This window comes from Aedes aegypti, chromosome 2 (genome assembly GCF_002204515.2).
Source record: "Aedes aegypti strain LVP_AGWG chromosome 2, AaegL5.0 Primary Assembly, whole genome shotgun sequence".
NCBI lineage: Eukaryota > Metazoa > Arthropoda > Insecta > Diptera > Culicidae > Aedes > Aedes aegypti.
Genome location: NC_035108.1, coordinates 154384910 through 154412714, shown reverse-complemented (window position 1 = coordinate 154412714; position 27805 = coordinate 154384910). Strand labels below are relative to the sequence as shown.

Here is a 27805-nt window from a genome sequence, read left to right as displayed (position 1 = left end):
AGCAAAGAGCAGGACTTCGGTCGATTGCTATTGTAGCTCTGATTACAAGGGAAAACAATCTATGAGAGCTAGTACGGATGCGATGGATGAAGGATTGCAATGCCCATCATTATGGATGGGTTTGTACAGAGCAGACGAAACCCATTGATCGTGTCAAGTTCACTCGTTTGCAGATACTATCGGAAAAAGTTAATTAAAAAGTTTCAATTTCCATAGTTAGGATTGGCATTAACGAGCTTGTAGCTGATGAAGTATAAAGTCACTTCCACAGGTGTGCTTATGGTTACTTTCCTAACTAATGAAAATATATTGCAATCGAAAGTGGCTCGAAACCACCCCAAGTATTCACCATCATTCCACTATGCCTTTCCCAATATCTCAGCAGATCGTTTTGTTTCTGCTTGAATAGCACATAGTTCTGGGTTTTGGGACCGGACAGATTTTGCGGTCGACTCCTAAGTGGTCACCGACGGTGTTTGACCTCAACATGTCGTCGTCGTCGTCGTTTTGCAACATCCAAGCCCAACAAACACAGAATGGGGAATGAGGTTAGACAAAACCAAACACAATCATTATCACAACCTTCGGACAGTACGGTTAGCCAATATCCTTTATGGGATTCGTTGCAGCGTCCTCGCCTGCCCACTCGGTCAGTATACCTGCAAGAGAACATTTGGCCTACAGGCGATAAAGTATTCGAACGGACTTATTTTCGAAAAGTAAACAAATTTAGATTATCGATTCATCGTATTTTACAGACAAAATATTCTACACATTTCACTTTGACACTTCTCGTTTTTTCACTTTTAAAAGCTCAATTACCGGATTTACAAAATGACCTAATTATGATTATTAACCTTTAAATCGTAACCACTACTTACACCGTTCCGTTTTATAGAGAGACAAAGCGACGTAAGCACGAATCAAAACAAAACATTACTTAGGTCAAACTTATGGTTGTACAAAAATGTCGTAAGTCAAGAGAATTAACAAAAATAAATTCGAGTTTTCGCCCTAATCGCTTATCTTTTGTCAGATACACGTATTTCGAGTTACTCGTATCCACTGACACTGCAGAAGACTACAAGCGGTAGCCAAATTACGTGTATCTGTCAAAAGGTAGGAAATTAAGTTGAAATAAGAAGGAAAATACTCAAATCTACTTTTTGATTCTTTTTTATTAAGACCCTGCTCTGAGAGATCGAATCCGAAAAAAAGTCGCCGTAAGTATTTTTTGTTGGAAAATAATAGAAAATCCTTAATGTTTGAACGCGAGCTCATTGCACACAAGGTTTAAGCGTTGTATCCGACATAAAATATTAAAAAGATATTAATTTTGAAATAGTTTCAGAAGAAATCTATTGATTCTTCTCAATTAAATTTCTCAAATCAGAGTGAATGTCACTTACGACGATTCGAAAAATTATGCGAGTTATCTCTCTTTTGACACCATATGCTCTCTGCCCAAGCTACGGTTGACCAACGGCATATCGCTCCTGTAGACGACACTGATAACGATGCTGCCGGAGGCTGTTGTGATTGTAAAGACCGTATTCCTAGAGGGACAATCGGCCAAAGGATAGGAAATCGAACCCCGTCACTCGATACTGCAGGAAGGGGAAGCGGTCCCTTGGATGGCACGGGAAAATGATAAAAAAATAGTCCCATGTAAATGTTGTCCATCGGGAGATTGGTAACTATCGTCTGTCGCTCGGTCGATTGAATCCCGGAAAGGAACATGCAATCAGTTGGCATGTTTCTAGTCGTCTTAATCAAAAGCAAAAAAAAAAAATGGAAGGTAAAAAAGGGAAAAAATAGACTTACAGCAACTTGCCAATAACTGCTCATAATGGAGATGTCTCCGATTGATACCGGTCTTAAATGGATTTCGAAAAGAGCGGGGTCTGGTGTCGTGTCTTTTTCCCACAAGAGATCCACTTGAATGGTTGAATGTTTCAGGGCTGGTAGCAAGTTACTTTTTAGTGACTTGGTCACTTTTTTCGACCTGGTCACTAAAAAGTCACTATTTTCAATAAAAAGTCACTAAAGTCACTTTTTTCTGGAAAATGGTCACTAAAGTCACTTTTTAGTGATCTGATGATTATGAAATTAAAGGCAGGTTAGCTTTTCAAACATAAACTGACAGAAAGAAATATTTGTTATTATAAAAGCAACTATAGTGTAAATTTGAAATTAATGTGTCAAGATTCTTGACTAAAGAAAAATAGAAACTCCCGGCTAACTTTCTGGAAGAATTCTGGTGAATATTCCGTAGACATTTCCAATGGAAAAATTCTGTCAAAACTTAGAAAGCGACTTAGGGATGAATTTTTCGTCAGAAATATTTTGATAATTTTGACAAAAACCAGGACCATTATCTGACAGACTTGCTGGATAAATTACCAGTGATCTTTCTGCAATAATCTACGGCTATGGAAAGAATCCTGAACTTGCCTTAAACTCATCCGAGAATAAGCCAGAGACGGTTAGAAATAACATCCACAAAATTCAAAGAGTTTGTCAGAAATTCGTACATAACCTAAAGCGAGTACTAATTTTGCTTGATATCATTTCAGAAATTATATTAGAAATGCCAACAAATAAACTATACATTTATCCATTAATTAACCCTCTCTTTCCCATGGTAGCACAGGTGATCCACCGATTTTCAACGAAAGCTAGCTAAACCGAATTGGTACGAGTAGCTCAATAATGATTGGAATAAATTTATACGCTCATTTGTCTTATCAAACATCGAAATAAGTGATCTAAGGGTCTAACTATTGAAAAAAAAACAATCAAATTTTTTTATTGTGATTTTGAATAATATAGCTTACTTGCAACATATTATGTTCAAGCACTTTTTTAGAAACGCCATTTTGATAGTTAAATTGTCGAACAAAGCTGTGAGAAAGAAAGGGTTAATTCTTGGCACTGTTTTTCATACGACTTTGGTCAACTTTTTCTATACATAAAACATGTTTCTATAGTGAATGCATGAACATTGTAGGGAAATAATAATTGATTACAAGTGATATCAGTGGCTATTTCCTAGCATCAAATCCACCTATTCATGCAGTAATAAATAAGCGATTTTTATCGTTTACTGTTTCCTTTATAGTGGTTATCACGCCCAATGGTATGGGTGCCCTAGTGTAGATGTAGTTGTGAACCTTAGAGGAAAACGGCTCCATCCCATTACCCCGAACGCCACTACCCCGAATGCCACTACCCCGAACGCCACTACCCCGAATGGGTCATTACCCCGAACGCCACTACCCCGAATGAGCCATTACCCCGAATAGTATGAGATACAGTACAGTATCTTGTTTTGCGTGCAAAAATGCGTCTCTAATGAAGGCTGGTAATTAATGGCACGTACAATTCGTCGGTAAAATGTTCATCATATATTTTCCCTTCTTACATATATTTTCCCTTCAGCTATTCTTTCGAAATATCTTGATGGCAACTATATTCTTCTCATTCTTTCTGAGACAGTCCCTGTTTATCAGCTCAGTGGGCACCTTCGCAATTCAAGGGTTCATTCACAAATTTAATTTCGCCAAAACTTGCCATTTTTAACACCTACCCACCATCTCGTACTTTTTTTTGTATGAAAATTCTACATATTGTGAATGGGCTGTAACATTTTGAGAACAACCACCCACAAACTCTTTTGCTCCCTTCAGCGTTACGAAATTTGTGAATGGGCTTTAATAAAATAAGCCTTTTATTGATTGAAAGGAATTCGAACCCATAACCCTCAATATGGTGTTGCTTAACAGATGCGTAATCACCGGTATTTGGACTTATTGGTGGTGTTCATATTTCAATTTTGTTTTTGAACAAATATTTTTCTTTCTTATGAATATAGGTTGTGTCATAGCATCACGTTGTTACAGTGATCATTCACGTCATAGCTGCAAACATTTCACCAGAAATTTGCCCTTCTTTTTTAAATAGGCTGTTCTTTCTCGTTTTTGGTGGATAAGCTAGTCACTAATATTTCCATATAGAACAGCTTTTTATAAAGGAATATATCTTGAAGGCATTCACTAAAGTGATTCCTGCTATAATTCTAATCGGAAATTTTCCCTTTATGTTATCTTCTTGTATTAAAGCAGACAGGTCTATTATGGAATTACTCACCACTTTTCTGCCATCATCATTTCTTCATTACCTTGAATCATAATTTTTATTTGTGGTTATCTCACAGAAATTCAAATTAATGATCCCACAAATCAACAAAAATTCTTACTGTTCCGTCAATCAGAGGCCGCCGATTTTTCTAACATGTACAAGTGCAATAGCGGTCTATTAGGTTGGTTTTTAGGCGGGTTCCATAGAACAACACTTGCAGCGACTATCCAGGGTGAACTTCCATTACAATCGTTTACAAAACAAAATCTTTAAGAAGATCTTAATCTTAATGCCCGACACTTATAAAAATGACTAAAGGAAGTGGCTACCGAGTTCCAATAAGAGACTTTACTACATCCTAATTTTGTGCATATTATAGCTATCCTTCTCATAATAAATTCACCCTTCTTTTCGAAATAGGCTGTTCTTCAGAGCATTGCAATGTGGCTGTGTGAATCTTCCCAAAATTAGAGGACAAAACTTAGTATGTAGAAATTATTTGCTGAACAACTAGCTGCTTTTTTATCTTCTAATATTTGAAAAATACATTTTTGAGCCAAACCCGTAAAATACTCAGAAGGAATCGTACAATTATCTCCCCACTCTCTCACTAGAATATGTCTCAAAATGTTATCCATTCGGGGTAATGGCGTTCGGGGTAATGGCGTTCGGGGTAGTGGCATTCGGGGTAGTGACGTTCGGGGTAGTGTCATAGAATCAGGAAAACAATATGCAGTCTGTCTCGAAAAACACCTAGAATCCGGGTGTAAATTTTTCAAATTGGGTAATATATCCATATGCATTTTGATGAGTCTGGAAAGCGTGTGCAAGTTTCTTTGAGGAAAACAAAAACAAACTGTGTATGACGAGCGTATGCTAGTCTACGTGTGTTCAAATGTCACTAAGCTCTATAATCTAAGTATGCAAAAATAGTCATTTTCAGGACCGTAGATCAGATAAAACATGTGGATACGGGACGCCACTGAGTGATATGATTGTTTTCATAACCTAATTCATTTATTGAAACGATCAGTTGGAATATTTCAATTATGCATAGAATCATTTTCTAATGCTTTGTGCACGACATTCATCTAATTCGGTTAATCAGTTGTGTTTTGGAGTTATTGTTGTTTATTTAGAAAAAATAGTTTATTTTTTTTTCAGAAATTCTGCCACCAATTTAGCGTTTAAACTTTGAATTCATTCAGGATTTTTTTCAGAATTTTCTGAAATTCATTCACGATTGTCGTAACTTAAAATTTTCCCTCGAATTGTTCCACAGATTTGATAAGAAATGCTTCAAGTAATTCGTTTTGCAAAACTTTTTTAAAATTTTCAATGGACTTTTTCCAGTAAGTTTCTCATTAACATGAGTTTGTTTACCGTAATTCATGTATTTGATATCAGAAATTTAGAGTAATAACCTATATCAAGCTAATGTTCATCTCGTAAAAATAATCTACAATGCGCCATCTTTTTGTCTCATCCCGAACAGATAATTGTTAGGATTTGAAATAACTGCGGTTCTCTCCATTCTAAATTTACTTAATATGTAAACTTTCGATAACTGCATGTGTGTAACATTCGACAAAAGTAGGCATTGAGTAAATGGAATACCAAGTGTGTATTTTATGGCAGTATGAAAAAAAACTAAAACTTCTTAAAATTACCAGAGACTCAAAAGTGCTTATTGGAGGATGAAATTTTGTGCAGCTCATACCCAATATTAGGTGAATAGTAACAAAAAAAAAATGTTGATAGGAGTTTCATTTCTACTACATTACGAGGCTCATGTATAATCTTATTGTGACTGTTATGCGCTTACTTGTAGCAATGTAACAAAACTTGTTTTTTTTATTTTCTAGAACAATCTTACATATATCAGTACCGAAAGTGTTTATCATTTGATGACTCTCCACGGTATCAACTCGAAATTGGTTTGTTTAGGGGTATCCAGTTTCTTACATATTCTGAATCTACGTTAAAAATTGAACAAGACTCCAAAGTTTCACAATTTTTCGTGGCCTGGAACTATTTTCAAAACACGTTTGAAATTAGCATGGAAAATTTTGAATCACCCCTGGTGTTCGGTTTTCGCGTTTTGCTTAATCATTTCTGATATCAACATTAAGATATTGAAGTGCAATTAAATCGTGTCATACTTAGAAAAATGTGTTCTTTCGATCAAGCTACAAAAAACTGTAAATTTTTCTTCACTAAAGCAATTTAAAAAATTGTCGAATGTGTCAAATATGCAGTTATGGACAGTAGAATGGTTTATATACAAATAGAAAGTATTTTCATTTCTAGCCATTTTTATGACCAATACTTGTAGTTTTGAAGTCACTTTTAGGTCACATTTTGGTCACTATTTGGTCACTTTTTGGTCACTATTTTGATCAATTTGGTCACTAAAGTCACTATTATTTTGCTCTCTAACTGCTACCAGCCCTGATGTTTAATAGGACTTTTAAGAAAGAGATTTCGGGCTCGTTCAAAAATTACAAAGGATGTTTTTCCAGATTTTCGACGAAATTTTGAAAATGATTCTGAAGATTCCTCCCTGGTATAGTACAGACGAGTTACAAAGGATTTCGAATGTTGAAACAATGGAACACATGTCGAATGATATTATAAATAATTTTAGACAACAATTGTTGCCTGCTCTATTTCAGAGGTTCCCAAACTTAAGGTGAAGATGAATCGAAGCCAAACCTCAAATTTTCAAGAGCACAACCAAGCATCCGATTATGCTGAAAACTAAATCGACTAGCTGGTGGTGATCAATCGAATAAGTTTTCAGCTCAAACGGGTGTTCGGTTCTCCAGATTTGTGCTCTTGTCAATTTGAAGTTTGGCTTCGATGCATCTTCACCTTATCATGGCCCCGTTGGCAAATTTCGGGAGACGCTGTGGGGCCCTGTATAAAAGCGATTTTTTGTACATTTTATTATGAAGTACTTGCTTTTATTTTGTTTTTATTAGAAAGATTTTCAGCAGAAGATCTATTTATCCATGATATTCAAGTACATTTTTACAAGAACAACATTCCAATATCTCGGATTTAAAAACTATTTATGAGATCGAAAAAAAAATTTCGTGATTCGCTTGCTATATAGGTTTGTAGATATTTTTTAAATCACAAAATAATCCCTTTTTGAACATCGACCTTTGAATTATATTGGGATGTTTAGCCGAAGTCTTAGAATAGGATATGTTACTAAAAACAATGTGTAATAAGTAAACATACCATTACCTTGGTATTACAATCAATGCCAAACTTTTCTGCTTTAATATTATGAGTGATGTTCAATTGATTCTTGACAGATTTAACAACAATATTTTTCTTCGACATAGGGGGATTAGGGGCATAATGAACACACGGGCGAAATGGACACCCCTTCAATCAACAGTGTTCGATTTATTCTCTGATTATTTGAGGAATTTTCTAAGATTTGTTAAGCATTTTGTTTTTCGAAAACAACTCCATGAAGGATTCTTACGGGAAATTTGCAGAAATTCCTCTAGGAATAACTCCACAAGTTATCAATAGATTATATCTTTGTAATACTTCAATAGCTCCTTCATTTTTACAGGATAGAAATTCTGCAATTTCACCAAGAATTCATGGTGCATTCTTTCAGAGATTTTTTAGTAGCTGCTATAATAGCCTCATTATAGCTCCATCATGCTGAATCTACTGTCTTAGATCTGTCGTGCTGCGATATACAATCAACTCTTCCTAACTCGAAATTCGGTATCTCGATTATCTAAGGTGCCTATCGGAAAAGCTTATTAACCATAAGCTTGTTAAATAAAACTTATTACAGGTCGGACTCGATTATCCGGAGACTCGATTATCCGGGGACTCGATTATCCGGGATTCGATTATCCGGAATTTTAGACTCGATTATCCGGAATTTGTTTTTTGATGTTCTTGTTTTTCAGTTTTTATGCATATAGGAGGACACGGGGCAGTATGGACACCCTAAGGAATTTGCCTATTTTGACTGTGAGGACATGAGTATTATACTGTTTTTTATGTGCAGTATGCTTTTTAGAGTTCTTAACCATTTGTTAAACATGGTTGCATAATTGGGAATAAAATATTTTGTTTTCAAAAATAGGTTCAAAAAAAGCTTATATTTGGTAGTCGCCATCAAGCTAGCGGGGCAAAGTGGACACCCCCATTGGGCAGTATGGACACCCTAATGTTTATAGGAAAATTGTCCCGCGATCGTTCTCAAAACCTCGAAAAATGAAGTTCATATTCAGGAAACCATAGTGACAGGTCACTGTGCCACTGGAAACATGATTAAAACCAATTTACGACATTTTTCGTAGAGATGCTTTCAATATTGCCTCCAGGTTAGTTTTAATCAAGAATAATTGACGATTTTCAACTGATTTGTGGTCCCGCTTCATAATCATTGCATTGAATGCTAAATATTTTTGGATAATTTTGTATTTGAAGTTATATTTTTTTCTCTTTGAAGTGTCAGCTCTACTTTGTCACCCGGTGTCCATATTGCCCCAACAGTATAAGAAATTCTTGTATAAGTTTTTCAATGTCTTAAAGTACCAGAAAAAAATCTACTATATTTTTGAATATAGCATAAATAATTGAAGATTCAATCAAGAGCTACATTATCGGTCAACTTGCAGTCATTTGCCTCTGAAACCTTATTTGGTGAGGTTTTTCGAACCAAATAAAAACATGCTCAATTTTTCTATTTAAAATCAATGTTTTGAACATTTTTTCTGAAATTTTAGTGTATAATTTACTCTTCCGACAGGCAACTGAAATATTGTTTGCATTTAAGGTGTAAAAGTATTCGCTTATGCAAAGATACAGGGGGTGTCCATTCTGCCCCGGGTGTCCATACTGCCCCCGGTACCCCTATATGAGATAATTTGGTATTGCAATATACAATATGAATGCTTTTGCAGTTTTGAACGTATTTAAGAAAAGGGGGGTTTGAAAAAGTGATTTTTTGTGTATACTGGTGTTACCGTACACCAGTACCACAAATTTATTTTTTTGTAGAGACCCCTACTGTTCCTAGAAATAGTTTCTGGTTACGCCACCGCATCGCATCTTATGAATAAAACAACAAAAAAAGATAATATTTAGGTTCTTTTATCGAAGATTTCAATTATTTTCTTAGTGATTCGATTATCCGGAGGACTCGATTTTTCGGAGTGAAAAAAAAATCGGTACTCCGGATAATCGAGTCCGACCTGTATTACTTCCAAAAATCCCGAAACCCGTTAGCAACCCTCTTTGTGCCATTCGGAAATCTTTCCAGCTTACTATAAAGTACTCTGCCAAGCGATTCTATACCATCAAAGGAAAGAATGCCTTTGTACATTTAAAGCTGTCTCTACATCCAATAAAGCACGCTTTCCGAGCGCCGAGCCTTGACTAACACTAGCAGTTGACACACATTAACCTAATCACCATAGTCGAGGGTAGGTATCTATCTTCCACGGTCGAGTCGAGTCGATGCTACACCATCCATCCGACCCAGTCAGGTGAACACCAAGCGAAACGCAGCACCTACCATGCTTGATTGAAGCCTGGCAAACTCAACAGGGCGTGAGACGAACTCGCATGTCCGGACGGCTGCTCAAACAGGACACGTGCCTTACCTTCGGCCTCGCTCTCCGATGGTGGAAGCTATCAATATGGAGATACAGGCAAAACAATCATCTAATTGCTATCCGAAGAAAAAGAGGAAAGAGAGCAGATTCTCCGTGTGAGCATCTTGGGCGAAGGCAAAAACATCCCCGTCGTAACCGAAGTTGCTACCGTGTGCACTGCAAGCAAGATGAAGGACGACGAGCAATGAGCTGTACGAACATGTCAATATGGAGACGGTCGTCGTGTCGTCCCATTCGCAACGAGCATAACGATAATCGCTTTTCTATGATGTTGCCTTGGTTTCTCCTGGAAACTCTGGCATATGCTCAACATCGTAGATATGATTCTAACTGTGCACCAATTATTTACAGAAGCTTATTGCTTTCCGCCCACCCTGCATAGATAGTCGAGTTATTATGATATATTTTATTTATTTAGGGGAAGACCGAGATCGGTCTTGCATAACAGTTTTTCCACCTTGTTGGACCACGACCGAACAGGTAACGGACTACTTTTGGATGGAAAATATAACATATTTTGGTCCATTGACCATGTTTTAGAGGGTTTTGCAACCAATTGCTGATTTCGGTTTCTCGAAGACCTATTTCACCGAAAAACACATTTCCCGAACAGGACAGGACGTGAAAGCTCAACTAAGACTGCCCCGTTGTTTTTCAGTCGATAACCTTGACGATACAAAAGCCAAGGTCAACCTATTTTGGAATAGTAAAGGATTCCAACACACTATTTTAACTTTGACGAACAGGTTTTCTGAGGAGTTTTTGTAAAATCTATTAAATTCTTTAAACAAAAGCATTTTGTAAGATTATATATTTTCATAGCATTATAGAATAACAGTGTATCGTTCACTGAAAACCGATTACGATTTTATCAATAAATAAAAAATATATAGCATAACCAAGGTGTCCACTTTATAAAATGAACAGTCTTTAGTCTAGTTCTTGTAAATATTCTAGAGGATGTATCCAGAAGAAATTTTTGGGAGCATCTATGAGAAAATTCACGGTAAAATCACTCGAAAATACATTGAAAATGTTCTGGAATAATCATTGAAGCTACTGGACGAATAGCTATTAGAATTCTTGGTAAAGTCTCAAATACTTTAACAAATTCAAGAAGAAAAATCTGTCAGGAAGATCTACTGAAATACCTACTCAGAAAAGTTTCGGAAGAAATCTTCGAAAAAATATCTTGACAAATTCTTGAAAGAATCTCTGGAGTAACTTCAGACAAAATACATTGTAAATCTCTTGTAAAAAGCACTGAAAGGGTTTCTGAAAGAATCTGGAAAGCTCTTTGAAGGAACACATGAAGTAATTTCTGGGAGAATGTCTGGAGTAATCTATAAGGAAATTTGTTGAGAGATCACTAGAAAAACCTTTCTTATCGTTCTTGGATAAAATCCTAGAGCCGCTCCAGGAGGAGTATCTGGATGGATTTCTTAAGAAATTATCTTTAAGAATTTTTGGAGAAATCATTGAAGAATCTTTTGACTGAAACCCTGAAATAACGTCCATTTCTGACCAAATTCCTTGAGTAATTCCTAAAGAGATTTTTTGAGTCACCTCTAATGAAACCTTTCTAGTGGTTTTTAAATAAACCCCTAGAGCTGCTCCAGGATGACTATCTGGCAGAAATTTATTGAGAAATTCTTGAAGAATCTTTTAAATGAATACTTACAGCAACACCTAGAGGAATTTCTGAAGAAATTTATAAATAATTTGGGCTGTTTAACCCCACTACCGGCAGCTTCATTTTTACCATTAAAAAAATATTCAAATCTTGATAACTGTTTTATTTTTTTATATTTTTGCACCATGTTTTCATAAACCCTCAAAAAACTCTCCTAGTTTAAAAATACGTGTCGATATTGATAATTGGTCATCTGGATCCGGAGGTATTCCAAAATTCCTTGGGGGACCGACGCGTAGCCATAACCCACTTAAATATCTTAGGCAACAGATTTTTTTTCGTATTCGGATATTATGTAAGTTCGAAAGGGTAATAAACAGGGAAAGGTAAGGATAATTTGCATCACCTAGTAGCTGACGGATGAATTACGACTTGAAAGAAGAACCTTTGATTAAAAGAAAGGAAAAACTCTGATAAATGTGATAGCCATTTAAAATAGTAGTAAATGATCAAATGTCATTTCGGCCTATCAACCCTTTTGGCCTAACGGCATTCGGCCTAACTACCTGCACCCGTTGAAATAGCTAGGGTGAGATAAAATTTCCGCTGTAAACACTTTCAGGGGAAATCTTTTAGTGTTCCAGAATAAAAACCGGGGAAAATCTTGGAAGAATTTCTAAATAAATTTTAAGTAGCAACTTTTAAAAAAACCCTGAAACAATTTCGTAAGTAGTCCGTCTGTGCTCTCAGCTACAATTTGTTCGTTTCATATACTTCTCGTCACAAATTTCCGTCTCAGTTCATCATCCCGGCATCAGTCAATCGACAATTTCATACGACCCCAATGAGCTACATACTTCCCCGCGATGAAAGAAGTCAATCTACGCAAAATAAGGCTGCCATAAACCCGTCGAAAAAAAATCAAATAAATCTCAACTGTCAAAACACCGCAACGGAGCGAGTAGGCAAGCGTGATGAAGTGATAGGTACTCGTACTGACGGCAGCATCCCGCTCTTATGCTCTCCTAGGAATCCACTTGTTTGTCATAAGAAGAAAAAAAAAACACATACAGATAAATCCCGCCTAAGAACACCACCGGCAGCTTCCTGATTCGTCGTGCAGCCGCCTGCTATAGCTTTGTTATATTCATACCCCCTTTGGCCAGAAAGGCGAAGAATAAATACAGACCCGGCGACACAGTCACGAAGTGATTAGAGCGTAAACTTTTCACATCATCCTCATCATCATCGTCGTCGTCAGCCATAGGAAAAACGAAACACCCACAGTGGGACGTGCGCCGCCTGGGCCTATAGAGAATTTCCAGCTTGAAACGCAAATATCTACTAACAGCTTCATATTTTTTCCGCAAAAATAAATTAAAATCGTGTTAACTTTCTTGTTTTTCGATATTTTTTTTCCAGTTCTCAAAAAACTTCTAGTTTTAGAATCTGTATCAATATTGATCATTGATCATCTGGATCCGGAGATATTCCAAATTTACCAAAAACAAAACGGCCGCCGAAGATATTGTATATGGAGAATGTCGCACCTCCAAGGAATATCGGAATATCTTTAACACCAGATTACCAATGATTAATATCAATATGAAATTTTCAACAAGAAGAAATTTTTGAAAACTTGTGAAAATATGCTGCAAACATATTTAAAAACAAAAGAGTTAGTTACTTGATGTTTTTTGCGGTAAAAAATGAAGCTGCTGGTAGAGAGGTTAACTTGGCCATATTGCTAGTCAAATACATAGCAAATCATTGGTATATTTGATATCAAAAACAGATTCAATACAAAATTTCCTCTCAATTTGGATAGGATAAATATAAAAAAACTGAAGGGTATGGTTTTGAGAAAATCGGATTTATATATAAACTAACATTTATTCACCATGTTTTTTTTCAGTGTATTTTTTTTTTCATTTTCTTCCATCGTTTAAGTCATGCATTTCAAAATTGTAAAAACTTGTAAAACTCGCCTAACTTTACTTTCTATTTTTGAATAACTGGTCCATGTATGTAGCGTTTTTTGTATGAAGGCTTTCCAAAAACTTTCCAAAAGCTTTAGCATTGTTCTGGTATAATTGAAAGAGAACGAGAGAGGAAAGAAACTCTTATGTTACATAGAAAATTTTTGTGAATTTAAGCGAGAAATCCTTCTCTTACCATTTCAAAAGGTAGTCTTAAAAAATGGAAAAAAAAATGTTAGGTGTCATTTTAGATCGCCTCTAATAATTGTACAAAACTTGATTCGATTTGTAGAAGGTCGCATCCACACGATTTGCATTTCAAACTGGAACTGCTCTATAGGCACAGCTCAACGGTTGGGCGCGTGCTTGCTACTGTCATCGAGTATGGGCGGGGAAGCTTTGAGCTGCCTTTTCAGATGTGACATTCAGAGAGATGGGCTCAAAAGGCGAAGAAAATTCAAGTATAAAGCATAAACCTTTTTTGAATTGATGTTTTGCCGGAATCTGCACTCGAGCTGTCGCTCTCTGAATGTGATAGAAACATTCTCAGTTCATACCCCGGGAATGCTGTTGCTGTAGGCTGAGGGTTGACAGGTTTTCATGTCATGACATGTTGATACAAAGGATTTGTGTTTATAAGTTATTGAGTCAACATAATATTTTGTGACATCATATATTACAAATTCAGAAGACTATTAGATCGTTCCTGATAAGTGTGTTATGTACCACAATTTACTCCATTTCATAACCGAATGAATCAGTTAAACTGTACGGCATTGAAGTTTGATGAGTTCGTTACATATTTCATTACCGTTTATTTTGCATTGAATTCATTTTATTTTTATTGAATTCTCGCGTTCAGTATCATAAGGGCGTAACTGCAGTGATATATTTTCTTTTTATCTAATAACTTGGTCTGGCGACTGTTTCCGACAGCTATTTTTGACTCAGTAGAAAGTACTAATCATCCTTCATCGTACTGCACCGTAAAATGTATCTAAACCCGATTGAATTCCGTGTAATAAGAGAAAATCGACGAAGAGAAATCGATCACTGTAGATACGCCTGGATGAGTTCGAGGTGGTGGACGAATTTGTCTACCTCGGATCATTGATAACGTCGGATAACAACTGCAGCAGAGAAATTCGAAGACGTATCATTGCCGGAAGTCGTGCTTACTACGGACTCCACAAGACCTTGCGGTCTGGTAAACTTCACTTCCGTACTAAGTGTACCATGTACAAGACGCTAATAAGACCGGTAGTCCTCTACGGGCATGAGACGTGGACAATGCTCGAAGAGGACCTGCAAGCGCTAGGAGTTTTTGAACGACGTGTGCATAGGGCGATCTTCGCCGGAGTATGTGAGAACAGCGTATGGAGGAGAAGGATGAACCACGAGCTTGCACAACTCTACGGTGAACCCAGTATCCAGAAAGTCGCCAAAGCTGGAAGGGTACGATGGGCGGGACACGTTGTGAGAATGCCGGACAACAATCCCGCAAAAAATGGTGTTCACCTAAAAATCCGGCCGGTACAAGACGAAGGGGAGCGCAACGAGCTAGGTGGTTTGACCAAGTGGAGCAGGACCAATTTCATACGTTCAAACCCTGACAATGTTTTTGTTACCTAGTTTTAAAGTATAAATTGGTGAGCTCGTTTTATTTAACATTTAAATCATACAAACATTAAAAATTGACGTATTATTTATTAGTAGTGCAAAGATATTTCTAAATCTTTTCGTAACAGCCAAAAAGATTGTTGTCATTTGAAATTGCACTCTAACATGCACTCAATTATGAGCTTTCATCAAGCTCCTCCATAACTTATAATATTTTCCTGACTGAGGAAGGTGGCAGAGATGCTTGATCTGTCTCACAAGCACAACAAGTGGTTAAAAATGCTTAAATTTTGCTTGCCTTGTCCCATTACATAAATGGTCGATTAATTTATTTATGGAGCACAATTTTAGACACCATTATGGCCACGTGCGGCATCACCACATGCAAACCATGCCATAACTACTTTTTTTTGAACCCAATCTAGTGGTGGTCACCATCATCCTGGTGTCAAGCAAGCCCAAGTAAACTTGTTTTTTTTTTGTAAACTTTACCACCAGCATGGTCGCCTCCCAGTAAATGTGGGCAAGAACCCAAAGCTTTTTTGTACATCCTGCTCGGTAAACACTTACTGGGGATTAGTTTCACTCGGAACGGCAACCTGAGCAATAACTAACGACAAAGTTATAGCAAAACCGAAATAAAATTTTGAAATTTAAATCAATGTACCTAATTGTTGAACTAGTAGCCATCCAGATCATATTAAACATTACTCCATAGTTCTTTGGCATTGTTTTGAGTTTTTATCTATGTCTATGATATTTGAATAGTTTTTGAATATTTGTTTAACATTTAAATAGGTTAGGTGTACCAGTTATGGACATAGTGGTTCCCTATTTCGACATTTCTGATAACTCAATTATATTATTTCTTTATTATTCTGTGTATTCAAGTAGTAAGACAGCAATCTATCTTGATGTTAAAACATTTAAAAGGTTCAAAATGTGAAAAAGTTTGAAATTTTTCGTATGGTGAAATAAGGAACCACTTTGGCCATAACTGGTACATTTACAAAATCAAAATCAAAATCTGTTGATAGCTTTAATCACGCCAAATTTTTTTTATTTCGTTTGGGTTTAAACGATTGCAAAACTGGTTTTCAGACATCTTCTTTCTGGCGTAACGCCATAACAGGGATAAAACCTTCTTCTCATACTTCACCAGCTGCTATTTTACGTACAAAAGATGTAATTTTACATTGTTTTTGCGTCAGAGCTGATATGAAATTTAATTTTTTTTCACGATTAGTTAATGTTGTACTATCAAATGCTGAAATCAAAATTAACATTTTCGTTTTCATCGTTATATCGTCTAAATTCATATTGTGTCCTTCGACACCACTCGGGACCCGAGCAAAAGTAATAAGCATCTTTTTGTTGGTGTTTGTGTGAAACATCCGGATTCTGGTTCACACCCGGCTTTCCGGGGTTCGTTCGTTCGGTTGTGTACTGTACAGGATACGCTCCAAACCAATGGAGGAAAAGTATTAAGGAACAGTTCGGTTCCGTTCTTTCCTTTACACCACGTGTGTGTTCTGTGCGGGTGGCAGATTACAGACATATTTTAAAAACCGGCAGATTAAGGGCTTAATATCTCGTTACAGCACAGCAGCAAATACACGATGTTTTTCTCGAAGCGGCGCCGTTATCGGAAGGCGGACCCCAGACCTTGACGACGACTAAACGGAATCCTTGCTTACAGGGCTGGGAGCAGATGACTTTTTTGAGACTTGATCACTATTTCGATGCAAGTCTCTAAAAGGTCTTTATATTGAATAGAACGTCTTTTATTATTCTTTTCAATTTAGGCAAAATATTTTGTTGAGTCACTTGTTCCCCTAGTTCCAAGATCAGTGAATCCAGGAGCAAAATATAAATGTTCCAGAGAAACCATCACTGGTTTTTCAAAATTTTCTTCTCAAATTCCTCAAGTAAAAACAATAGGACTTCTTCTAGTGATTTGTCCAGAGATGCCTTCTGGAATATTTTAAAGTTTCTTCTAAATTTGCTCCAAGAAATCCTTCAAAAAATCCAGCGCTCTTAGTAACTCCACAGATGTTACATTGAATCGATTTCTCCATTACATACTCTATGAGATCTTCCAAAGATTCCTATTTGAGTTCTTCCAAGAAAATCCACAAATGTTGGTTCCAGTTTTTTTGGAAAAAATCGTGCATGGTTTTCCCAAGAAACCATACAACATATTCCAAGAGGATTTTCCAGTTATTCTTCCGAGAATTTTCATATTGATTCATTCCGGTGACTCACAGAAATTACTCAAAAAGTCAGTAATTGTTCGAAAAAATATATTAAGAATACTTCAAGGAGCCCCTCAATCAATTCAACTTTAGTTTTTTTTGTATCTTTATTACCGAGATTTAAAAGCCCTGGGCTAGCTCATCTCGAGTTCAACGACTTTACTCCCTTTCCGAAGGAAGTCGTCACTATAACATTTTTTGTTATAAATGACTATCTTGGGGATTCGATCCCAGGTCCTCGGCGTGAGAAGCATGTTTTCTAACCACTACACCAGGTCCGTCGCCTAACTTTAGTTTGTTCATGAGGTTCCTCCAGAGGTTTTTCTATGAATTTCTTCAGCTTTTCATCCATGAATTATTCCGGTGGCTCTTCTAAACTATTATTGAGTTATTTTTCAAGTTAAATCTGCATGGAATTTTGAAAAAGTTCATTTGAAGTTTCACACCAGTACTACTGCAGCAATTATTCCACTAATTCTTTTCCAAGGAATCCGTTCATAAAAACCCGCAGGATATGATCCAGAATTGATTATTTTTTCAAGCACTGGAAACAGCTCTTCGTATTTTTACTAATATCACTTGGTAAATCAAGATTACGTACATATAACCTTACAAAATATCTGTACTTTGACACAAACTCGCGATTCAGCAACTTTATGAAATATTCGTAAAATACACGCTTTACAATTCGTGAATGTGTGTTTTCATATTATTTTCGTTTGTTTTTTACTAACGCTACTAAAATTAGATAAAACAAAATGTTCAGCATTACGAAGTTGATCGATTGCTCAACAAAATCATCCGTTGTAACGAAATGGTTTCGTAGTCTCATTTAGTAGAAAATTTTGAGTTTTCTGCTAGCCTACCGCATCTTTTGTCAAATGTACGAACCCATTTCATCAGATGCACCAAAGCACTAAAAATCATACTCTTTGTACGTTGTTATCATGAATAGGATTTTTGCGTCAGAGCGCAGAGCTACCATTGTTTGCCAGAAAACTCTCTTTATTCGAAAAAATTCGGCTGCGCCGCTCTCAGATCACTATATGAGCTGTTTAGTGAGGATCCTTTCGAGTATGAAATTTTATCAGCTTACCAAAACATGATTGATGTTGTTAATGTCTTCATATTTATTCAGTAAAGGATTAACATATCTAAGGCTGGTAGCAGGTTTCTTTTTAGATACCATTTTTATGCAAGTCTGAAAAGTCTCTATTTTTTATGAAAGCTGTCTGAAGTATCTATTTTAACCAAAATAGTCTCTCAAGTCTCTTTTTCTCTTTATCTTGCTTGCAAATAATTGAGATGCAAAATGGCTTCTCATACTTCTCGAAAACAGCTTCAGGAATTATCCTAGTGGTTTCTCCACTAGGAAAATTATACCAGGAATTCTTCAAGAAATTCCTCTACCAATTCCTTCAGCAATTGTACATAGGATGCTTACAGGAATCCCTCCAGAATTGGTCTCAGCAAGTCCTTGAGCATTTCAACGTTACTACCTCTAGTAATTTTCTCATGGAGTACTTTGAACCAAGACTATCCTAGGACTTCTGAATTTCCTAAAAATAATCTTGGAAATCTTCTAAAAGTTGTTCAAGAGTGAGTCTTCCTGAAAATCATCTTTCATCAACGGTGCCCTAAGAAATTACATAAGTAACTGTAACAAAAGGTATTCTAAGATTTGCTTTAGGACCACGACTTTTCCTCAACAATTTCTCATCTTTCTGGTATATTTCATTCAAATTTCCTTGAAGGAAGTTTAGAAAACTTCCTTGAGAAATCTCTTAGAATGATTGGAAGAATTACCGAAGAAATCTTAGGGGCAATCTCTATAGTAATTTCTGAAGGTATCCTCAGAGAAATTTGTAGTTTAAATCTTAAAAAAATTCTAAAGGACAATTTTGTAGAAAATCCTGAGCAATCCTTGGAGACATCTGTAGAAGTTTCTTGTTGAATATTACAACATGTTTCAAACGGTAGTCTTTGAAGATGTTCTATAAAAAAATGATTGGATAATCACCGGAGGAATCCTAGAGGACTGAGGGCTTTTTCGAAAAATATATGAACAAATTTCTGATGGAAGCCCTGAGGCATTTTTTTTTTGTTTTATTTTGAGATATTCAAAACAAAATTTTTGGAGGAATTCCTTAGGAAAATTCGAGTGAAAATCTCAAATAAATATATCAATCCATTCATCTCGTAATGTCAGCGTAATATATCAGTGAATGTTTGTCCTTTACTGGCATATACCAGATTTGCTGGTATGTCGTCGTAATGTCACGATAAATTAAAAAAAAAAGTTTTAAAAATATTCTCAGAGAAATGTTTGGTGTAACTATTTTATCCTGGTTCTTGTTAGGCTTCGTTTTGTTTTTTTTTTATTACTGTTGTCTCCTTTTGGTTACTTTTTAGTCTCTTTTTTCTGGAAAGAGTTTTCTAAATTTCCTTTTTTCAAGAAACTGAGTCACCACCAGTGCTGTTTCTTGCACATTTTTTTAAAATTATTGGGAAATATTTGATATCAGAAAAACTTTCGAAGAGTAATCTGGAATTTAAACAACTTTGAATTCAAAATTTCGTAACAAGTATGATTATTTTAGAACTTTTTAAGTGTAAAAAAAATCATCATTTATTTAAATTACCACAGTTAAATGTTATTCGGTCGGACGCGATTACCCAGGGGCTTAAAAATCCGTGTTTCTATTATCCGAAAAAAAAAAAATGGAGCCGAGATCCAAAAGTTTTATACATTATTTGTAGTAATTAAGATGGGTTTATATGTACCCAAATATGTAGCATTTGACTATAAACAAGAATCAATTTGAGATATTGGAAAAAAAAATGACTTTTTTGCAGATCATAACTGTATGATTACTTGCTAATGCATCGGTGAACTTAGTATTTATTGCAAAATGTTGCCACAAATCCAAATAAAGTTTTACTTTTGCGCCCCTGAAGCTGTCTTAGTTATCCAAACGACCTATGGAAATTAATGGTACATAATCTGTACTAAAAATACTTTCAAGAAGAAGCATACTGATGTACTTGAAAGTTCCGTTCAGTTTACGGTTTGGTATTGTTAGCACCTTCATATTGTAATATTGGATATTGGAATAGCTTCAGCATGCTTTAAATAATGTTTAAAAGTGTATAAATAGTTATTAAATCGAAAACATTTTAAAACTAGCTTAAGACTTATAAAATTACAGTACTTCTTAAGCCTGGATTTTTTTTTGTAAAACCTGTAAAAACCGGAAATATCAGGGAATTTCATTTTAGTAAATGAGTAGACACCCTAATATTTTTGAGAGTAGTCTTTGAAGTAATTTCTCAATGATATACTTAGAAAATTTTCTGGTTGAAATCTAAAAACGTTCTGAACGAAAAATCCGTAGGAATTTTTGAGAAGTAAGTGGAGGCATCGCTGAAGAAAATACAGGTTGAATTCAGGAAGATTTCCGAAACGGAAAATCTTGGGCGAAATCCTAAGGAAATCGATGCAGAAATCCTTTCGCGAACTCCTGGAAGACCAAGGAATATTTTGAGAATTTTGTGAAAGAATCTTTGGAGAAATTCCTGAAAAAATAATGGTGGAGTCTGCGAAGCAATATTTGCAGTTAAACTTAAAATGATTCAGGTTGAATCCTCAAATGTAACGAATTTCATAAAGGAATTCCATCATAAGACCGTTAAACAATCGATACGTGATTTTTTGAAGATATCTTCGAAGTATTTTGGGCAAATACCTGAATAAGTTTCTGATGATGTTCCTGGAAAAAGAAATATCATTTCTAAAAAAAATCTTTTAAAAACTCATATATCATAGTTCTTGTATGGTCTATATATCATTCTAGTTTGATCACTTCTTTCAAGCATGAGATCTCTATAGTTCCTATTTTTAAGACACTACTAGCCCTGTTTTTCGGAAATCTTTCAAACAATCTTGGGAATCCTTCAGCCAACCCTTTCTTATATCCAAACTCTCAGTGTTTACTTGTGGAAGTGCAGAGGACTCCTCGGTTTCCATAAAACAAATAACACGTCAACATTTCTCTCCTATTCCCAAATTGACCAACATTAGAGCACCAGTACTTACACATTGAAGATGCTACTGATCCTGAATAGCGTCTGTTGGTTTCTTATGTAAGTTCAGCTGTTCTCCGTTGTAGGTGTAGTGATTGCGGGCTGTCAATCAAGCTCATTCTCATGCTCTTTTTGGTCTCTTTTGATTTCCTTTATGTCTCATTTTTTTAAGTCAGAGTTCCTACTTCCAAGACACCCAGTCGCTACCAGCCCTGCGCTTGGGAGAAAGTTTTCCTTTCGCGACTCCGTTTCGTGGCGTTGGCTTTGGCGTCTGTAACTGGAGAGTGATAAAATCCCTGTCCGTCAAAATAGAAGTCTACGATGGTCGTCCCTGGGAAAGCTAAGCGCACCACAACAATGGCGGGCAGGCAAACTACAATAAACAATTCGCAACCGCACGCTTTCGCCACGAGGTGGCGGACAGGCTGCGGTTTTGGGCCGGGAAAGCCATCATCGTAAATGCGCATTTTATGTGAGGGATTATATTTGAAAAGTTTAATCCAGCTAGTGCCTAGGCGCGCTCGCATTGCAATTATGTATGAGCGGGTGTGTGTGCTGATAGGTAATTTGAATTTCATGACAGGGAGCTCAAATTCGGCAGCACACGCACGGGCGGATATGGCTTTTGCGTGCGTTTTGAAGTTTTGCGGTTTGCTTCGTATGATGGCCTAAACCATATTCAAAAACGCACGCACGCACACATATACACGCAGGAACAAAAAATAGGAAACATATTGTTGTTTGGAGCTAATCTCGGCTGAAGAACGTCGATTGGAAATCGATTTAATGAATAATTGAGTGTTTTTTCGGCGAATTTCAGGTGGAGGGGGTGTGGTTTTGTTTGCCAACCAGCTTCAATTAGTGATGGAGGATGTGGTGCGGTTGTTACTAATAGCCGTTGAAGGATTTATTCAAATAAGAGCAGTGAATCACTAGTACCAATAAAGCTTGGGAATCAAATATGATACTATCAGGAGTCGAATTCGAGATTAATATGTTAATGTTGTACCAAAAACATTTTATACTAAACATCCAATTATTAGTGGCAGAATCGCAAAATGCGTCTCAAAAACTAATTTTCAGTCAACAAAAATAATTCAAATTTCCGCACCTTATCACCTCAATTTATTGACTATTTTCCCTTTCTGTGCAGCGATGCCTTAAAATCCAAATTTGAAATCACCCGAACGAATCCTGATTCAAAAGGATTTCTTTTGGTTTCGAACAATCGCCTCAAGCCGCACCGCACCGGGGAGTCATGTTTACGCAAGCTGCTTCATTTCCCATAATTAAAAGATCGGACAAAGGCAAATGGGCGTAAAAAATAGACCGGACAGAAATACTGAAAGCCATAACGCCTGAGAGACGAAACCGTCAACAGCGAAGTATACAGTCAGTGGGTTCAAAAGGATGTTTGTTTTCTTCTTTTCCGACGAATATTGCCCCCCGGGCCAATCCAGATTGAACAACCGAAAAGTTGCTATCTTGCACGAAATATGGGGGATGGTCAGCAAAATTTCCGCTCTTAAAGCACACACCGATAAGTTCTTCAATTTGGCTCAGCCTCCCAAATCCAAAAGCGATTGAATCAATCATTTCTTTTATTTTTCAATTTTTTCCTCTGATGGAAACGTAAGCGGATGGGGCGACAAAAGTTCGATCGTGTGTAGGGCGGGAAGGGGTTTTGTTAGCCTAGTGGTAAAGATCGCGGCTGCGAAGAAAGTGTCTGGGTTCGATTCCCGGTTGGTCCAGGATCTTTTCGTAATGACTTCCCTGGTCATAGAGTATCATCGTGCCTGAGACACGATATACGAATGCGAAAATGGCAACTTTTACTAAAAAAAAGTTCACACTTAATAACTGTGGAAGTAATCTTAGCAAGCTCAGAAACTGGCTCTGTCCCAGTGGGGACGTATTGCCAAGTGTGTTGCCATGTGTCTTGCTTTCCACTTGCCTGAGTTTTTGGGCGACCAATTTGGAAAAATGAACCGCCCAGTTCTGTCGCTGGAAAAACAATCATTGAAATGGAAAATCAAACAACAATGGCAGACAGAACTCTCTCTCTTTCTGTGACTCTGTTGGCAAGCGTTTCATGACGTCCGCATCGTGTACTGCTGTTGGGCCATATCAAACAAATGTTGGTATGTTGGTGGAATAGAGGGGGCTCTGGGCGAATGTGGGAGCTAAGACCGTTATCTCATGAATTTATGGAATCGATTTGTGCGAATTGCACGAGAAACTGGAAAGTTCTTGACTGACAGATGAGGGAGATTGATTCGGAGTGTGCGTTCGGTTGAAATACACGCACTTTGTTCGTTTGATGCTGGGCTCAAGTTTTTTGCTAATACTGGATGAAAAATTGTTATTTTTACTTAATTCTCACAGCGTAACAAACAGTGTCTGTTAAGTTTCATTTTAATCTCTTGATTCTTGTTTAGTCTCTGTTTGGTTCTTGTTTCGTTTCATTTTATTTTTTTTAGTTCTTGTTTTTTTCAGACTAAAGGTCTCTTCTTCTTTTTCTTCTTCTTCATAGCATTACGTCCTCATTAGGACAAACCCTGCTTCTCAACTGAGCACTTCCACAGTTATTAACTGAGAGCTTTCATTGCCAAAATTGCCATGTTGCATTCGTATATTGTATGGCAGGTACGATGATACTAAATGCCCAGGGAATGGAAATTTTTATTACGAAAAGATCCTGGACCAACCGGGAATCGAACCCAGACACCTTCAGCATGGCATTGCTGCGAAATACTTTTTCTTCTCTTCATCTAGTCCATGTTAAACTTAAATTTCAATTGTACATATTCTTTGCTCTCCATGATGTTGTTAATTCCTCGATACAATCATGTGTTTTTAGGCTCCTTCTAGTACCACGTCTTATTATTCCATCGAAAACAATTACGAAGGGTATCAATTTCTTCAAACTCACGTCTTATTCTGCTTGTTGATTTCGCCTCCATCACGCGGCATGACATTTGAATACCTTCGTACGGTACAAACCCACCAATGCCCATACAGGGAAGCCATGGTTGGTACCTTCTCCGCGGAGCCCAGCCGGACTTTTTCCCGACGTCGGTCCACGCGTTACGCCATCACATTACATGTCGGGTGGCTGATTCGTCTCAGAGGAATTCTATTCAATAGATTTCGTACCCGACCAGAAGCGCATTCCAAGATGATAACAAAAGCATTTCAACATAACAAAAATGGATGCAATTTTGTTTTTGTTTGATTTTTTAACTTATACTATTTTAACAATTTTTAAAACACATTTCATTGTGTTTTTGTCACAATTATGATAGAAATTGTTATATTCTTGTTTTCTATAGTGATCAATTTGTTTTAATTTGTGTTTATTTGAACATGTTTAGGAAATGATTGATGATATAAAAATCATATCAAAATTACACATTCTGTTATATACTTGTTTCTGACAACTGGTCGAGTAATATCCAGGGAAAAAACAGAAGATTCCACCATCATACGGTATATTCTCTCCGTGGCAACGCATCGCCAGCGCTGCTGATGGATGCTGTAATATCAATTATTTATCGTGGCATGTTTCTGTTCGGTTCGCAGAAGTAGGGGCTTCGACAGGTTCTGTCATGGATGGTCCTCATTCGACTAATAACAGTACAAATATGGTACGAAAACCGCGTTTGTCGTTTGTGCCCGACGTAGGTTGGTCGTTGCAGGAGACATACATACTAAAGGTACTGATGCGCAATCATGCGAGCGACGACGACACAGTATGGGCGAACGTATTTGGCATGGATGACATTTCTGTATTTCCTTCTTAGACGAACGGCAGCGCTAACGGTTGTGCAAACACCTGAAACCTTTGAAAGATATGATGGGAGGAGAAAAAACTACCAATGTTTATTTCTCTAAGGAAACAACTTTTTGCTTTCTGCAGTGACAAATACCAGAGAAGCAGAGCTTTCCAATCGAGTATAGATACGATACAGATATTCAGCAAGACCATGGTGACGAGTTCAAATCCCGGCTTCGGTCGGGGATCATTCTTTTGGAGTTGGAAATTTTCTCGACTGAATTGCATGGAGTAGTTTTCAATCAAAAATTTTCAATTGGCAAAAGAAGCTCTGAGGTAATAATTGTGAAACTGCTCATAGGACTGTTAGCTGAAATGCAGGCTCTGTGCAAATTGGGACGTTATACCTTAAAAAAAGAAGAAGATTGCGGATAACATAGCGTAACATAAATGACATTTGTGTGTGTCTCAAGGATCAAATTATGTGTCTCTAGTAAATTTGGGGTTTCTCAATCTGATGTCGTTCTTAGAAATGTTTCAGCACTTTACAATATTTAGCTACAGGTCGCCAAAGACGTATAAAACACTGGTTCTTTTGATGTTAACATAAAATACTTCAATGATCTCTCCAACTTTTTTTGTGATCTTATCCATTAAGTATGTAAAATAAGACTTCAACTCTCATTTCAGATATAATTTGGTTGAAATTACAAAATTCATTTTTTAAATATATGCAATCTTTTTTTTAACATGCTTGCATACTGCATACAAAATTATTCGTTTCTTTCATATGGAAAAATAGAATACCTTGCTAATCCATAAAAATAACCTTTGAGCCTCGAAAGTATTATGAACTTTGTTGATAAGTTGTGCTATACACATGAAGTTTTAATTATGTGGCAAATTAAGCGAATAAATGTCCATACAAACTGGCAAACTTGCATGCAAGTTGGTTGGAATATTCAAATTTTGCACTTGCAACAGCCAATATCTCAAAACTTAAACACGTTATGATACTATTGAAAATAGCAATTAATTCAACCTTAAATTAAGTAAATAGTGGTATTTTGGCACTTGAGACATAAACGTGTTTTGCATTGTTATCATCATTGTTAACCATTTACATTTAATTCCAGAATTTGATGAATAACGTATTTTCTTCTCTCTTTTTCAGGTATGACACGGAAGATCCTTATTTCGACAGTTTTTTTCGACAGACAATTACAGTTTGATTTCTTTTCGTAAGTAAAAGATGAAAATATTAACACTTGGCAATTAAAAAAAAAATGAAATATTTTCCAACCAAATTCAGCAGGCCAAGCATAAAGAGTAGGGCTTTGAATTATCGGTTCAGGAGTATTGGGCTCGAGGGGGGGTACTGACTGTAAAAGAGTATGATCATCTAAAAATTAGTCCAGTATTACTCAACCTAACAATCTTTTAATATTATGAGGAAAGTTCGAAACCACAAGTTTTAAATTTTGTCAGAATTCCTGCCGGAAATTGAAACAGCTATAACTTTTTCAAAATGAAGATCTGATTTATCATTTGATTTCATATGGACCTCTCCATTTGCATATAAAACATTTTAAGCAAACTGAACGAATTTTAACGTCACAGCCATTTTTATAAACAAATGGTCACGTTTACACTAGGAGCCCCGGGACCAAAAACATCTATATGGATTATCGGCTATATCTCAGCGATGACTCAGCCGATTTTCGAAATTCTTTCACGTATCTCATGTCCATATCCTCAAGTTTTGTTCAAATGGAAGAAACTATTCCTAGGGGTGTTCAAATTTCGCTTAGATCAAATAAACCAATACTTTTTGATAATAAATCTTCGAGCTGTTTAGTAGAATACCTATAAGTAGATGAAAAAACCGAATTTAGTACTATACCATTTAATTCCACTAGAGTTTGTATCCTTTGACAGATACGCGTATTTCGACCTCAACTGTAAGGCCGTCTTCAGTGTCGTGTACTAGACTCGACTTGAAGAAAACCATCGTATGCACACATTATATATTAACACTAGGTATAAACGTATTTCCCTACCCATTATTATTATTTTTATTTTTTTTTGACTTAAAATTTATGAGCTTTAGGTACATTCCATCCCTCTTTTGTTGAAACTTTAAATGCTGAAAGGTACATCACGGGAACGATTAGTAGGTACCAAGTTGAATAGCCATGTATTGCCGTTGCCGTTGTCTCTGTTGAGTAGCGTCGTAGGTACCTGTTTGCAAATTTCCAGACTCTCCGCCACATCCAGTTTCCAAGGAGAAGAAACATTTCTCAAAATTTTGATATCGGCCGTCGTAATTGTATGTCCTTCTGAAAAGATATGTTCTGCCACCTTAGATTTGAAATCGTATGTCATCCCCTTGTCTATCGTCTTCTGAGCTTTTCCTATTTCCGCTAAGTGTTCCTTGAATCTAACCTCGAGAGACCGCTTTGTTTGACCAACGTAGACCTTGCTGCAGTGGGAACAGCTGATTTTGTAAACACCAGCCTTGTTTAGTGTGTTTACCGGATCCTTGGTAGAGCCTAACGAAGTTCTAAGTTGGTTGTCTCTGCTGGAAAATACCAAATCGATTCCGAAATTCCTTAGCTTTGGGCGGAGCTGTTTGCTGATGTGTACGTCGTATGGGA

General features: G+C 36.6%; 1 protein-coding gene and 1 long non-coding RNA gene across 22 annotated transcripts in view; both read left to right on the top strand.

The window, feature by feature from the left end:
• Positions 1–27805, top strand: part of LOC5569595 (poly(rC)-binding protein 3) — a 441652-nt gene that overhangs the window by 117036 nt on the left and 296811 nt on the right. The gene's annotated exons all lie outside the window — the stretch shown is intronic.
• LOC110676138 overlaps positions 26323–27805 on the top strand; it is a 58245-nt gene continuing 56762 nt past the window's right edge. The window contains exon 1 of the long non-coding RNA XR_002500103.1: positions 26323–26389. This is a non-coding gene — a long non-coding RNA (uncharacterized LOC110676138). The remainder of the gene's footprint in view (positions 26390–27805) is intronic.